Source organism: Pyrgilauda ruficollis, unplaced genomic scaffold, assembly GCF_017590135.1.
Source record: "Pyrgilauda ruficollis isolate IOZ18807 unplaced genomic scaffold, ASM1759013v1 scaffold66, whole genome shotgun sequence".
NCBI classification, from domain to species: domain Eukaryota; kingdom Metazoa; phylum Chordata; class Aves; order Passeriformes; family Passeridae; genus Pyrgilauda; species Pyrgilauda ruficollis.
The window spans coordinates 4,121,099-4,136,682 of NW_024528377.1; the positions used below are offsets into that span (position 1 = coordinate 4,121,099).

The 15,584-nt window shown below is 41.2% G+C and overlaps 1 protein-coding gene across 1 annotated transcript in view; it reads left to right on the top strand.

Annotated features, from left to right (window-relative positions):
• The first annotated feature begins 14,285 nt into the window (after nucleotides 1-14,285).
• PIK3C2G (phosphatidylinositol-4-phosphate 3-kinase catalytic subunit type 2 gamma) overlaps nucleotides 14,286-15,584 on the top strand; it is a 189,104-nt gene continuing 187,805 nt past the window's right edge. Inside the window, exon 1 of the mRNA XM_041484453.1 lies at nucleotides 14,286-14,403. The gene's annotated coding sequence lies outside the window, so the exon portion shown is untranslated. The remainder of the gene's footprint in view (nucleotides 14,404-15,584) is intronic.

Consider the following 15,584-nt stretch of genomic DNA (forward strand, 5'->3'; position numbering starts at 1 on the left):
ACCTTCTTAGTATCTTCCTAAAATATACTTTATTTCCTTCTGAGGGCAAGGCCAATTAGTACTCTTACAAACTGTGAAAACCCTGAAATCTTTTCCCAGCTTTACTAAAGATAACAAAGAAATAGAAATCCCTGATTTTTTTTTTTTTTTTTTTTTTTTTTTTAGAAAGTTGCTATCTCTATATAATGACTTAGACACAACTAATTAGCTAAGGGTCCACAACTGTCAAGATTCAAAGTTTTCACGCTGTTTGCAGGAGAAGAATCTTCATGCCACAATCACCACTGAGCTTGTCTGCTCCTTTTAATAGTGCCAGCAGTAATTTGAGGTGTTCACTGCTTTCCTCTCTGCAAGCTGGAGGTGTGTGGACATCCTGATGACTGGAACAGATTTCCAAAACCTGCCTGAAGCATGCACAGAAATTAAATGACATTTGGTTATATATAGTCAGATATATAAATTTATAGTCAGATATATCTCATTTAGATATTCAGTTATGAAAAGCAGCTCTGAAAGTGTGGTTTTAGTCAGACCCACAGGACAGACCCTTTCCTTTATCATGACTCTTCCCCTGGTAATGCAGACTTTTTCTCCACAGGAGATTTAATAAAGTACAATTGTAAGAAGAAGGTGTGCTCTGTGTTTTAGTGGAGGCAGTCACTTGGAATCATCTATCAGCCTGTATTCCTCTCACAAATGTGAATTTCTGGCTTATCTCTGTATGTGCAAAGGGTTCTTTAATTCCCATACTAGGTGTGGTTTTAGTCAGACCCTTTCCTTTATCATGACTTCCCCTGGTAATGCAGACTTTTTCTCCACGGGAGATTTGATAAGGTACAATTGTAAGAAGAAGGTGTGCTCTGTGTTTTAGTGGAGGCAGTCACTTGTAATTGTGTATCAGCCTGTATTCCTCTCACAAATGTGAATTTCTGGCTTATCTCTGTATGTGCAAAGGGTTCTTTAATTCCCATACTAAATGTGTGGGTGTCCTTGTAAAACAGGTAAAAACAGGCTGACTCTCCTGAAAATAATTAGGGGTTTTTTTGCCAGTCAACACTTGATTTCATGCTTATGTACTGAAGACAGAGTATAATTTTTTAAGTTGCAAACTTTTTCTTTGCCAGTTTGATCAATTTCATTTTGTTCTTCCACACTCCAAATCTTCCTTGGGGGTGTTTGCAACATTTTCCAATGAAGCGTTTGTTGCAAGTTTAATTAACTTGTTGCTTATTTTCCTCTCTGCTATTCAACTTGAATTTCAATGTATTTAGCATTAATAATGGGCTCTGCCTTAAGGAATTTACAGTGGAAAATAGGGATGTGTACATTATGTGACAGAGAATGTCTTATTTAAAATTGTAAACTCGCCTCTTGCAGCTCTTGTGGAAGCACCCTGCTGTAGGATGGGGCTTGAGTGAAAGGCAGTAAATAACTTGGATTTAACACAGCTTCTCCTCATGCCAGCCAGCACCTTCAGAAAAACATCACTGACAACGACAGCATCTACTCGATGTTCTCACAAAATTCCTGAAACATAAATAACATTTCAGGAGGATTATTCCCCTCTCCCCTTTTCTTTTTCCTTATAACCTTTTTTTTTTTTCCCTGTACTCAAATCGGTGCTCTGATGAATGGCTAGATGTACACAGAGCACTGATCCTTATCTTATTAGCCTCCTGGATCTGATTTTATCTCTCCCAGACAGAATTTGGCTGCTGCTCAACACTTGCTGCTGTCACACATGTTGCTGGGCATACTAAGAGCCACTTTGTCGCCGTAATGGATTGCTGGATGGGGGACCAGCTCATCCCTATTCAGCAGAAGAGCTGAGGAATATTCATACTTTTAGGAAAGTGTCCAAGCTGTTGACCTCAGTGCTTGCTGCAGGGATGGAGTGCCCCGATGTGCTTTGCTGAACTTGTAGCCTCTTTGTTTGTTAAGCACTGATGATTATTTCTGCAACAGAAAGCCTGTTTTGGGCATCTGCTTGGTGCTAGAGAAATGGGCCGTGGCCACTTGGCTTCCTCTTGCATCTCTCATGACAACTTTTAAAAAAGCTTAAACCACTATTACTGAATTGACAGTGGATTCAAAATTGGTTTTTGTTTTTGGGGTTTTTTTTGTGTTTTTTTTTTTTTTACCAGAATTTCCTATGTGCATTAGAAGTGTGTGTGCAAACACAGTTGTTAGACATCAGTGAGACTTTTCTGCAGAAAATAATTGCGCTCCCAGAGCAGCTTTCACTTGACAGAGCACACATCCCAGTGTGGGGTTTGCATGCTTGTCCAGGCTTCCGAGTGGTGAATTTGAAATGTGGATGTGCAAGCAGAAACTTGCTCGTGGTCAGGGGAACCTGGCAGAGAAGGGAGAGCTTTGCCTGGTGCTCAGCTGCCTGCATGTCCATTGTTTTTTTCTGAGGAACTCTGAGAGCAGTCTACAGCAATTTTGACTGGCACAGAATATACTGAGGAGATGGCCTTTGAATTGTATGTAGAAATCAGGGAGTATAAAGAATGTAGTTATTAAAGTCCTATCAACAGTCTTTTTTACTTGAATTTAAAATCTATAATCCCTAATGTTGAAAGCCCACCCCCTCCTCTGCTCTAAGTTAAGTGATGTTTTTAGCCATGATTGCTTTTCATGCTTAGCAGTTCCCTTTGTCCATTGCTTTGATGGTTGCCTGGAATGTTTTAACTGGAAAACTCCAATATTTCCAGAGCTTACAGTGTGATAAGAGTTTAGCTCAGGGGCCACGTGTGGGCCAGCTGGGCAACTCCAGCAGCACAAGGAGAAACGAGTGTGGGTGGATGCTGCATTTCCACCTCCTCTGTGGGAAAAGCTGGTCACCGCCTCATCCCTGCCAGGCAATTTGAAAAGCTCTTCTTGCACAGTTGGACTCTCTCCTTGGACTTGGAGCAGCAGGGCTTGCTGTTTGTCCAGCTGTCAGAATATTTTTCCACATCACGCTTGTAATTTTTCACTTGTCTGAGTTTTCTCCTGTGTGATCCTCACTTCCATGGTCAGGACTGCAGTCCTTTTCTGGTTTCCTTTTTGGGGAAATGCTTGATTCATGTGAAAATGTTCAGAAGTATTTTTCTACATGCTTTTATTTTCCTTGTTTGCTCTTTTTAAAGTCCCCCCAGAATAACACAGTGCACTGCTGATTCACACTCTGGCTCAATGGAATCATCACCTGGGGTGCTTTTTTTTCTCTTGGGTTGGATTTTGTTTGTTACATTTTTGTTTGTTTTGGGATTTTTTTGTTTACATTTTTACATTTTGTTTGTTACATTTTTGTTCGGTTGGTTTGGTTTTTACATTTTGGGGTTTTTTTGCTACATTTTGTTTGAATTTTTGTTACATGGTTACATTTTGCTTGTTTGTTGCCTTTTGTTTACATTTGGTGTGTTTTGTTTACATTTGGTGTGTTTTGCTTACATTTGGTGTTTTGTTTACATTTGGTGTATTTTGTTTATGTTTTTACATTTTGTTTACATTTTTACTTTTTTGTTCGGTTGGTTTGGTTCTCGACTAGGAAAACCATCATAGAATTTAGGAACTTTTGTGCTGGAATAAATAGTCTAGCAAGTTCTATACTCTAACAAAAGTTTTGGAAAGATTAAGAATTTAATCAGAGGACAGAGATAAGTTGAAAATGTGAAGTTATCTCCATCCAGGAACGCTCACCATGAGAATGGTGCAAGTTCAGCTACGCCCATGACCAAGCTGATTCTTCCTGTCCTTCCAGAACTCTGTCCAGTGAGTGAAACAGACTTTATTCTATTTATAAAGCTGCTTTCACATGGGAAGACATCAATTTTATCTGTAACAGATGTCACTGAAACAGGGAGCCTTACCCATGTTGTGCAGAGTCCCAGCATGAGCCACCCCAATCAGGGTTTTATTCAAGGAGGAAACAAAGCCTTAATTAGTTCCACTCCTGCCCCTCAAATCCACCTGTTATGAACTAAACCCAGTGTGGTAATTAAAGCCACATTAGTACATCAACTGATAGAGCACTGCTCAGCACAAAATCCCAAACCAAGTGTCGTGGTCTTGGCCCTGGTTTTAGCAGGATGTTTGCTAATCAGGAGCTCCAATAAATGACATTTAACAGCATTGCATTCACGGGCCACCACACCATGAATTCTTGAAGTGCTTCATTAGTACTCCAAGTCTGGTTTGCTTCCCTTTCTTTACAGCAAAAAATGGACCAAGAAGAGTTCTTGCTAAGGGCTTGCTGTGCAGAGGCAGCTCACTGAACTTCCTTCAAAATATTGAATTGCACCGACCTTTTTTTGGCTTCTTTTTTCTTCTTGATGCGCTTTCCTTCCATTAGAATTGTCCTGCAGTTTCTGTGGCTATGCTGTCATCCCTCATTCAGTCACTGCTGGATGGAAACAAGCACTCATTACAGTTGTCCTTTTAAATCAAAGTGCAAAATAGCCAGGAAAAAAAAGGGTGCAAAGGGAAAAACAGGAAGGACACAGCTAAGGAGGTGATGTGAGCTTGACAAACATGTTGGAGAGAAACCCTGCTAGCCCAGAGAGAGGCTGAGAGCACTGAAGGGCAGCTTGTACTGCTGTTCCTCAGGACCTGTGAGGTTTTTTTCCCTTTATTCCCTCAAGGGAATTTAGTCCTCTAAGGGTAGTCACCTCCTGATTGCAACTAAATGTATTCCCAGAGGAGAAGTGGTGTCCTTCTGTTCTCTTTCCCTTCTTCAGCTCCTTTGCTTCCCCTATTCTTCTCCATATGCCATTTTCATAATTCATCTGTTTGCTCTCCACAGCTTTGTTTTCAATTTCTGTGGTGTCTCTCTGCATTTTTATTTTTTTTTTTTTTTTTTTTTTTTTGGTTTAATGGAATTGTCTCTCTGCTTTTTTAATTTTTTTTTTTTTTGCCTCCATTGCACTTCTGCTTTAGATAATGCCTTCCTTCCTCTGCTTATTTCTCTTTCCATCCTCTATTGCCCACTTTGATGACTTTCTCCTTTGCTCCCATCCTTATTTGCTGTTCTTTGCTTTGGATTTTTTGATCCATTGCCACACAGCTTTGCCTGGTTTATTTGTTACCCTTTTTCTTTCTTAATTTCCCTTCTTCCCTACATCTGGCAGTATTAAGACAGCCTATATCTTAATATGCTAAGCATGCCACTGAGATCAAGGTAAAATATTCAGAAAAATGAAATTATATGTGAGTTGAAATTAAATGCAAAAATCTTCTACATTTCTCCTCATTTTCTTCTCTGAGGATAAGACAGGGGATCAAAAACTTCTCGTGTGTCAAAAGTGTTTTCATGAAAAGTCAGTATCATCATTTGAATTTTACTACCAAACTCAGGCTTACAAAAGAAATGTTTAAATTTTGTGTAGCATTTTTCTGCTGTGCTCCCTGGAGCAGAAGTGAAATCCTGGCCTGTCTGAAGACAGTGGCAGAAAGCCCCATTAAACTCCACTGGAGATGGAATTCCACCCTCAGCTCCTGTCATCTGTTTTACTTTCTCAGCTTTTAATACCCTGAAAAATTGAATTCACTGAAGCAACAGCCCCTCCAGGCCAGGCTCCAGGGAATTCTCCCTGCAGTTCAGCCCTCAGAGATGTGGATGGATCACAAGCTTTTGCCTTTTGACAAATAAAGGAACAAAGGGTGCCCTGAAACCACAGAGTTCTTCCTGCAAAGTTTCTGAAGTTCATGGAGTTTATCAGTTCAGATGTGGGGGAAAGAGCAATGTGACAAGAACACAGAAATGCTTGAATTTAAAAAATACAATGCAAGATAGTTTGTTGGGTTGGGGTTTTTTGGGGGTTTTTTGGGTTTTTTTTGGGTTTTTTTTGGGTTTTTTTGGTTTTTTTTTTTTTTGTTTTTTTGGTTTTTTTTTTTTTTTCCTGGTGCCTCTATGGGTTTATCAGCATCAGGGTGGCTTAAGCTTCTCTCTTGTTGTCTAAAAGGGGCACCATGCCCTATTCCATGGTTCTTCCTTTGCTGTGTTTGTCCAAATAGATGCACATCCAGTGCTGGGCTGTAGTCTACTCAGCTGCAGCCTCCTGCCTGGAGAAGCCAAAGTGATGCTCTGTGCAATGAAATCTGTTTTATGCTTTATCCTGCACATTTTAGCATTTTAGTTACCCAACCTTCAAGAAGATTGGGCATGTTGGGTACTCAGAATTTCTTAATCCTTTTTGTCATAAATTCAGGTCTCACAGCACTTTGATAATTTTACCTCCTTAAATCTCTGGGTGCAAAAGCAGTGACCAAAATTGCTCTTAGGGAAATCTGGAACTTGGGAGCAGTGGGTTTGTTTCCCAGCCACAGCTCGTTCTACTCACTTGACGCCTGCTGTGTGCTCTTCTTGTGTGAGGAACTTGAGGTGGCAGGCATCAGCACGTGGCTCCAGGGACCACAAAATGATCTTATGGCTGTCCTAAATGCTGTAAAGTAGTTAGTGAATGCCAAATTTCTTCCACTATTTTCTTAGCCTCCTTAATCTCTCTAACCTGTCCATCCAATCTTGTTGGATCATTTTTTTGCACTTAATGGGTGCCCAGAGATTTGTTTCTGAATGGTTTTGGGGGTGGTTTTTTTTTGGTTTTTTATTTTTGGGGGGTTTTTTCCCCCATAAAAAATTGCCCACCAGTTTAAAGCAGAGCTAGCTTAACCCAGAGTAGTGGGATCTAAGTCTGGAATTTTGGGAGTGCAGAAGTTGACGTAAGAAGATGTTGATGTGCAGAAGTTGCACTGTTGATGTAACACCACATCAAAGCCAGTGCAGGTTTCCTTATCCAGAATTCCCTCTGCTTTCTCCTTTCCAGTTTACTTCAACAGTGAGCTTGAACCAAAGTCACAGAGGTTGCATTCTAAGAGCTGTCAGGAGAATTTGGGCAGAAAACTCTGCTTCCATGCCCATTTGGATCATTCAACTAATAAGGTAAGATGATCATTTCCTGGATTTTAGGACAAAAGAGTTATATTTTTGATTAAAGCCTGTAGATGTGTGACCACTTCGAGCCCCTCTGTGTTTGTGAAGATTTATGTGAATTGCCTGGTGCCTTGATGAGAAGTGCCAGTCACATTTGAAGCAGAAAGAAATGTTTTATCCCAAAAGTGAATCTGGGCACTGCACCTGTGAGCGTGTGCTCACACTTGGAATGCTCTGCAGGATTTTGATGGTTGAGTTAGAGAGGCAATGAGGGGATTTTTTTGCAAGGGGAACTACATGGAGAGGAAAGAAAAAGCAGGTGTGGGAGGACAGAGAGAGGAGACCTGTGCCTACTGTCTCAGTTTCAAACTCTGAGGGTATCACTCCTGTCCCGAGAGTTCAAAGGGTTAATGGAAAGAGGGATTTTCATTGCATTGCGCACAGATAGTCTGGGTTTAAACTTTAAAGGACAGGTGAAAAGAGAGAGAGGGGGCTGAGTGCTTGCCTTATACATGGGGGAAATTGTTCATTCATGTGAAATGCTGACCTCTGTCATCCTGCCAGGATGACTGGGCCCTAGGGTGAGAGGCTGCTTGCAAAAGTTAAAGCTGCCTGGGGAGCGCTTTAAAAGGACAATGTCAAGGTTAGGCTAGCCAAAATCTGACCTATCTTTGCTTTTTTTTTTTTTTTTTTCCCCTTTTCTTTCTCTTACATCTATTTGCCAAGTTCACGTCATTTGTTTTTATGTTTTTAAAAAATCTTTTAATCTAAACCAAAATGCTTCAATTGCTGTTGGAGGGGAGTGATTAGAGGAGAAGCTGTGAGTGTTCAGTGTGGCAGTGCAGGAACTGTGAAGGAGGAAAGATCCTGAAGCAAAACACAGGGACTGTCTTTGATATAAGTGATAATTAATAAATGAGAATTCAGGCTGAAATGTGGAAGGAATCAATGAAAATGAGCAAAGATTATTTTTACTAATTGAAAATACCATTGTAGATCCAAACTTAAGTTCACAACAAGTTAACTCAAAACCTTTATTTATTTTTATTCTCATAGATTTTATTCTGGGTTTTTTTGGGGGGTTTTCTTGTTGTTTTTTTCTTTGTTTTTGTTGTGGGGTTTTGTTGTTGTTGTTTTTGGGTATTTTTTATTTTACTCATTCTTCCTCAGTAATAGCAGATTGTTGCACATTATTCCTGCCATAACTGAAATATACCCTTCCTTCTTTTCTTTGTTTGATGGCCTAATTAGAACCAGAGTGTATCAGTATATATTTTTTTCCTACATGATATAATATCCCAAGATCCTCATAACTCTTACACAAGCATTTCACCCACTTGAATAATTTCTATTCTAATTAGGAAATAGATGAACAAACTATCTGTGCAAGATAAAAGAAAAAGGAACAAGAAGAAGTAGTAAAATCAAAGTAAAGAAAATATTTTTCTCTACTATAACTATGATGCTTCCCAGAAAAATGCAGGAGGGAATAATCCCACCCAACCTACCCTCTGGAAACAAGAGAAAGCCAGAACTCCTGGAGGATTGCAGTGTATCTGTGGTTTTAGCTCTAGAAATCTCTGGCACTCGGGTAAAATGATCTTGCAATCCACTCCGTGCTCACAAGAGGGCAGCCAGATCAGACAGACTCTCAAGTTGACTTTTCCACACTCTCAAGAGTTTATTCCTGCTTCAAAGAAGTTTTCCTGCGAGCTGTGAGGCTCACTTCTGGGTTGGCACTCTGCTTTAGGCAGCATGGGAAAGCTTAGTTACAAAGGAGAAGAGAATGTAGAAAATATAATTGTGGAAGTCTGTTTTGAAAAAAGGTGCTGTGGGTTTGTTTGGTTGTTTTTTTTCCCTCTCGTTATCTTTGTTAGCAAGTGCTAGAATTTGGTATAATCACTCCTGCTTAGTTCTGACAAAAAAAAAAAAAAAAAGCAGCTTCTAAGAATCCCTGGTGTGTCCTAATGTCTTTCCTGGCTCTAAAATATTATCCTCCCCTCACTTTGTTGTGCTGGCTTTTCTAAATCCTGGAGGAATGGACAATGTTGGCTCTGCACTGTGGAACAGGGAATGGAAAGAGACTGGATCACCAGAGCAGGAGAGCAGGAAGAGTCCACAAGCTATCAGCTCCTCCATCCCTCCCCAAGTGTCACAAATCATCCTGTGCCTTGGGAAATATCACTTTTACACAGCCTTTCAGTGATTATACCAAATTCTAGTCCTTGCTAAGAAAGGTTATGACAGGGGGAAAAACAAACAAACAAATCCACAGCACCTTTTGGCAAGACAAACTTCAACAATTAGTATTTCTAAATTATCTTCTTGTTTGTAACTAAGGCTTCCCATACTCCCTAAATCAGAGTAACAACCCAGGCAGCAGTAAAGAAGCTGTCTGGGTTAAAAGACACTCTGCCTCCTGCCAGCAAGGCTATTTAGTGTTTATCTCTATTACATCCAGCTGTAGCTAATTGCATAGTTATGGTAATAGTGCCCTCCAGAGGAATTTTGAAGGAATTATAATACTTGGAGCTAACACAAAAGATGTTCTAAAAATGAGTGCATCAGGAAAATGGAATATTATTAAAATGATAAAATACTTGAACCTCAGGGGGGGAAAAAATCTCAGTATCAAAGCTCTTTCTATTTTGCATGTACATTTACATCTAATAAAAGCATATCCTGGTTACAATAGGCTTCTTCATAGCCTGATAGCAAACATGAGGTTTGCATAACTCCACTTGAATCAAGGATATAAAAGTAGATCAGCCAAGTGAAGAATGGGGAGCTATTCTGGGCTGCAGCAGACACCAACAATGCATGATGAGTGTGCTGTCTATTATCTGTGGGCTCCAGCCTCAGCCTTGGCTGTCTGGATTTTTCCTGGACTCAGTGCTATAATCTAGACATGGCACAGTTAATCGAGGCAGTCACAAAGAAGTGCAGATGTTCAAGGAGCCCTTTGGATGAGGTTTGGTTGAAGATCAAGGTAAATCATGCTTAGGGAATTAAGTTTCAGTGACCATAACCTGCTGTGACAGTACACCCCAAAGGAAGGGCATGATGCTGTGGAACAACAGATATCTTATTTTAGAACAAGTCCTGGAGGCCTGAGCACAGCCTGAGATGACACCTCAGCACCTGAATGTCAAGTGCATTTAAGTTTCCTTGTGTTTCTTTTGTTGGTTTGGGTTCTTTTTTTTTTCTTTCTTTTCTGCAGCTCCCAACTTATGGGGTCAGATGGCTTGTTTTATATCCTGAAGTTTCTGTCCCCTTCTCCTCAAAACCACCCAACCAGCCCTTAATGAGACCTGAAATGGCAGAGAATTGTGTTCATTTGCTTTCAGGCACAGCCCAGGGTCGTGTTTGACCTGAATGGAGCAGGTTTGCAGTCAGGTGTCCAGGCCACCAGGACAGCTCCCACGCTGCCACTGCCAGAACTGGAAGGAGCAGTGAAATGTTCCCCTGATGAGATCAGATGGGTCTGGCAAGGTCAGCACCTGCTTGGGAAAGAAGGGAGATGGTTGAGCTGCTTGTGATGTAGCTTTTCATAACAGGGCCACCACCCCCAGCCTAAAGCTTCTTCTGAACTGAGGTTTCTTGTTTTCCATGAGCCACAAGGGAGGGTGAAATGAGCTGTGCACAGACTGGCAGGGCAGGGGTGACAAGACATGACCACTGACTGCAGGGAATGCTCCCAGAGCTTCCTGGCTCTTTCACTTACCCCAGGAACTCTGGTGAAGACTGTGCCTCCTCCTCCCTGTGTTCGTGGAGCCGGTGCAGGAGATTTTGGCCATCTTCTAGGCCAGGGGGATGGATGTTGCTGTTTGTTTCTTTCATAGTAATTACCCCCACCCAAAATAACCAGAAATTACTGACTGAGCAGAGACTATTGAGCTCTTTGAATGAGGGTTTTTCAAGGGCTGGAATGGGTGGAGATGTGTCATAGCAAAGATGGTCATAATACAAAGCGACACTCCATTTTCAGAAGGCTTCAAACCCCATTTTATTATACCATGCATGCTTTTTATACATTCTTACAAAACTCAGAAGTTTACACTTTACTCACTGGTCAGGAAAGACAAACAAAGTGCTCATTGGAACAGGCAGTTGCAGGTTCCTCTTATTTATCCTTCTTTCTTTCTTGGTTTCTATGTCAATGACCTTGGTAGGAAATTCTTTCAGAGGTAAACATGGATCCTCTTATCAAACTTCCCTCTGGCTCACACGAGTCCCTGTAAAACCTCTTCCACAGAGATCAGTAGAGGTCTCTTGCTTTTCTCTCTTCTTTTCCTAAGCCAATGCTTGCCAGATGATCTGACCACATGGTGACCTGGGAACCTGTCCCTGGGAGACACCAGCCAGCTGCAGAAACCACCATGCATGGGTATTAATTCCTCCTCCTTTCTCTTCCCCCAGGAATCTGCTCCAGCAGGGTTTTGTGCTGCCCTTACTGTTCTCCCCAGGGGTACAGGTGGAGCAGCTCCCCTGGGATGTGAACACAGGGATTCCCCTCCTGCACCCACCTATTCCTGCTCTTGAGAGGAGCACACAGCAAGGTGGGCAGGCCAGAGGAGTGGCAGCAACAAGGATTTGGCTGGGCTGCCCAGAGCAGTGCAGGACAGAGCACAAATCCAAGCGGGATGGAGCAGGGAGCATGTTTATCACTGCAAGAGTGCCACGGTGTGAGTGTCCAGCTCCAGGGAATTGCACCTCACCTGTTTAATTCTAGATGCACAATGAGCAGGGTGCTCCTTGCTGCCCTCCTGGCTCATATACACAAAAACATCATTAGTTGGACCACCAGCAGCCTGACACAGCAGAGAGCAGTTGCTGTTTAAGAATAATGTGTGTGTGTCCCATAGATGGGGAAGGTGCTTTGGGGTGACAGATGAAGCTCTATTCTCACCTCTGCAAGTACCTCTTTGCCAGCTCAAATCAATTTTGGTGGAGGGCTGCTGTGAGCCTGATTTCCACACAGGAGTTTGCAGAAATCTGTTCTATTGCAGGTAAGCTGTTACTTTGCATTATTTATGTTAAAAGTTAAGTAAATTATTGTTGGCTTTCATGCTGCAGGTAAAGTTGTAATGAAAACAGTAATGAATGCTTTGCTGGCATGCACAGGCAACCTAAGTATGCAGCCAAATTAGCTATCTAAGCAGATGCTTTATATCCTGAATTGCATATAAGGAATGCTGTTCAGTTGGTTTAAAAATTATATATACACCCACAAACTTTTTTTTTTTTTTTTTTTTTTTTTTTTTTTTAAAAAAGCCATATGGTTGTTTTTTGTATGTTTGTTTGGGCGTTTTTAAAGCAACAGTTTCAATTGTACTGTGAACAATTATGACAGTAAAATTAAAGTCAGAAAAAAGATACAAGAAGCTGACCATGAGCAAGAAGTTCAGGGAGAATTCAGAAATATTATATTCTTTAAGCTGCTGTGATATTGCAATATGGGCAACATTGCAAATAGAGATGCTCTCATGCTTAAAGGGTTATTAATTGGTTTTCTTTGGTAAAGGCAGTAGAGCTGTGGTCTGCCAGAGTGGGTGGTTGAGCTCTCTCCTTTGGGGGGCTCCTTGCCCTCCCTCTGCTCTGGCAGCCTTGCAGAAGGCCCAAGCATTTTATTTTTTTCCAAACCAGTATTCTTATTAATCTGCTGCTTAAACACAACAAATCTCACCGGTGTGCCAGTGAAAAACACAAGAGGGTTTTTATCTCTGTACAGTCTGTGGTGTGAACAGTTTCTAGAAGGTCAACAAACCCTACTGAACACCCTGGAATGACAAAGCCAATTTCCCAGAAAGCCACTGAGCAGGCACACTGGAGTGGGAAGAGGAGAAGAATAGCATAGGAAAACAGTGGGAAAAACAGAGAAGGTAAGAGAAATGGAAGGAAAAAAAGTGAAATTTATGAAGACTTATGAGCAAGAGCTTTGGCTTTAAGCACTCTTCAGCTTCAGGGTTTTTGACTTTCAGCTGAAACTTGTGGGTTGACTTTTTTTTCTGAATTATTTAAGCACTCTTCTAGGGTCCCTTAGCAATTATAAAATAGGTCTATGTATAGACCTATTTTAGGCTTTCATAGAGAGATCTATGTATGTAAGTGTAGACATATGTCTACTTGTATGTGTTTAGATACACATATATAAACTATCATATATGTGTGCGTGCATCTGTGTGTATACATATAAGAAATTGCCTGCTTGTCTTATTCAACTGCATATTTTAATATACATTAAGACTCTTCTCCATTCCAGCACCTATTTTTTTTAGATATTTTATTTTATTTTATTTTATTTTAAAGCCAGAGTAATTGTTCTTGCCAGGAATAATGCTGTTGAAGGGCGCTGTTCCTTTCAGAGGATCAAAGTACAAAAGATGTTCAAATAAAAGGAGAGATTAAATTCTGTAGGCTACATTTAGTCCTAGCTAGCTTTGCAGTCAGTGTGTGCAGGCTGTGGAGGTTGATCTTTCACAACAGCTTATTTCAAACCTCAGGAGGGTGTTGGTAACTTAGTAACTTTGTATATTAGATGTAGGTGTCAGCAGAGCCTGTGAAAATGTTTTCTGCAATTATTTTTTTTTCAATTAGTTCTTCTCAGAAAATGGGAACTTTGCTCCCCGCCCCCTCTTTCCTCTCTGTCCTTTCCCTTTCTTGTTCTGTGTGAGTAAATAGAGAGTGAGGAGTGTTTTCAGAATGGAAAGGTCCTTCTTGCCCTTTCCAACAAATGTCTCCTTCACTGATGAATCACTGTAATGACTCAACCACTGCGTTGTGTCTGTTGCAACTTTTATTTTCTTTGCCCAGCAGCATCTACTCTGCTGGGTTTTACTAAACAGGTAGGAGGGCACAACCTCTGCTTGATGAAACTTGTGAAAAAGGAAAAAAAGGGCCTGTAATACAAAACAACCTCTTTTTATTTATATTTTAAACCAGTATTCTTGTTCATCTGCTGTTTAAACACAGCATCCTGGCATTTATTTATTTTATTTTATTTTATTTTGCCAGCACATGGAAAAGCCCTGATGTATCTGTAGTTTGCTGACACTTTGTCATCCCTTTAGTGCAGCAGTATCCCTTTGGAGTGCTGCTCCAGGAGAAGCAGGACCTCGACAATCATGAATATTTCCCACAAAGAACAGCTTTCTGAGAGGGACCATACTTGTCAGGGATGGTGATGGATAATACGATGTCCCCCTGAGCCAAGCATAAAGCTCAGACACAGCGAACTCTGTTCCCTGGCTCACAGTTTTGGGAAATGACAGTAGGTGGCACTGGAGAATAGGAGCACAGAAGGATGGATCTCTTATGAAACGGAGCAGTTTCCTCACTGGAGCTCTGTTTAGCCAGTTTTCCATCCCCACGGATTGCTAAAACACTTTGCTGCACTCCCTTTGCAAGCCTGTTATTACTGGAAGCCTGCAGGCTCCATAGGCAAGAGTGCTATTCCAGAAACTCCACACTGCCTGTGAAGCAACCCTGTGAGTAAAACCTGCTGAAGATCTTGTGCTTCATCCTGGGGGGTGCGGAGTTCTTGTTTTGCCAGCTCTTTCTGTATCAGACCTGGCTCCAAAGAGCACACTCGTGCACAGCTAAATCCAATTATTTAATATTAATGTGAGCGAGCTGTGGCTCCTGCCAGCTGGTGGTGCAGCGAGAGTGTCTAACAAGTGTGAAGGGAACATCCCAGGGACTGTCTGGGTTTATTTGTCTCTGGAAATTTTGTCCCACATGCCAGCAAAAGAGGAGGAGGCAATTCTTGGCGGTTCCAGGAGGAATTAGGGTAGAAAGTGACTCAGCAGTTCCCTGTCTGCTCCTTTAATAGGAAGCAAGAAAGGGAGAAATAGTGGCCACCCTAAAAGCAGGGGAAAATTCTGAAAATGTTCAAAGCCTCCCCAGAAAAGCTTTCATAGGCTTCTCCTGGAAATCACCATGGGGAGAGAGGTCCCAGCTCAGTTTTTATTGTGCGTACAGCTTTCTGTGTGTGCTTGGAACATGAGCTCTTCCCGTGAGTATTTCCTGTTTTCCCAATCCTCCTCCTTCAGCTGTGTCCAATCCCTGTGAGGTGAAGCAACACCACACTGGCAGAAACTCTGAAATGGCAGCTGCTAAAAGTGGTGTGTTCCTCTCTCTCAGGATCACTCCACAGTAATCACTGGAAATCAGGATGGTACAGCACAAATGCCACCAAATAGCTTGTGGAGCAAGCTGACATTGTAAGAGAATATATGGAGAATATATGACAGAAAATGTATCACCTTTCACCAACTGAAATAAGTTTTGTCCACATCTAATTGCTTTTAAATCACACTGACATCACTGAGGCTTTTACGCTTTAAAGGCCAGGGCTTTTTTCTTATAGTGCTAATTTTATCAAATTATAACTTCAGTTTATCAGATATAAGATATCAGATATCAATTATTAACTTTATATGCTTTATCCTAATCTGTTCAGTCTTATTGCATAGCTTTTTATAACTGAAATACTGGTTTGTTGACCCTTGCTCCCTCCCTCTTTCTGAGGATATTTTCTTGCCTGTTACCAACATGGGATTTTGCTTGAATTCTGAATAGCCACTTCAATGGAGCAATTTCTAACTTTTTAAGGAATGGTATGAAGTGTGAAGGCGAGTGGTCCCTGAGGGAACTCCCTCTGTGTTGT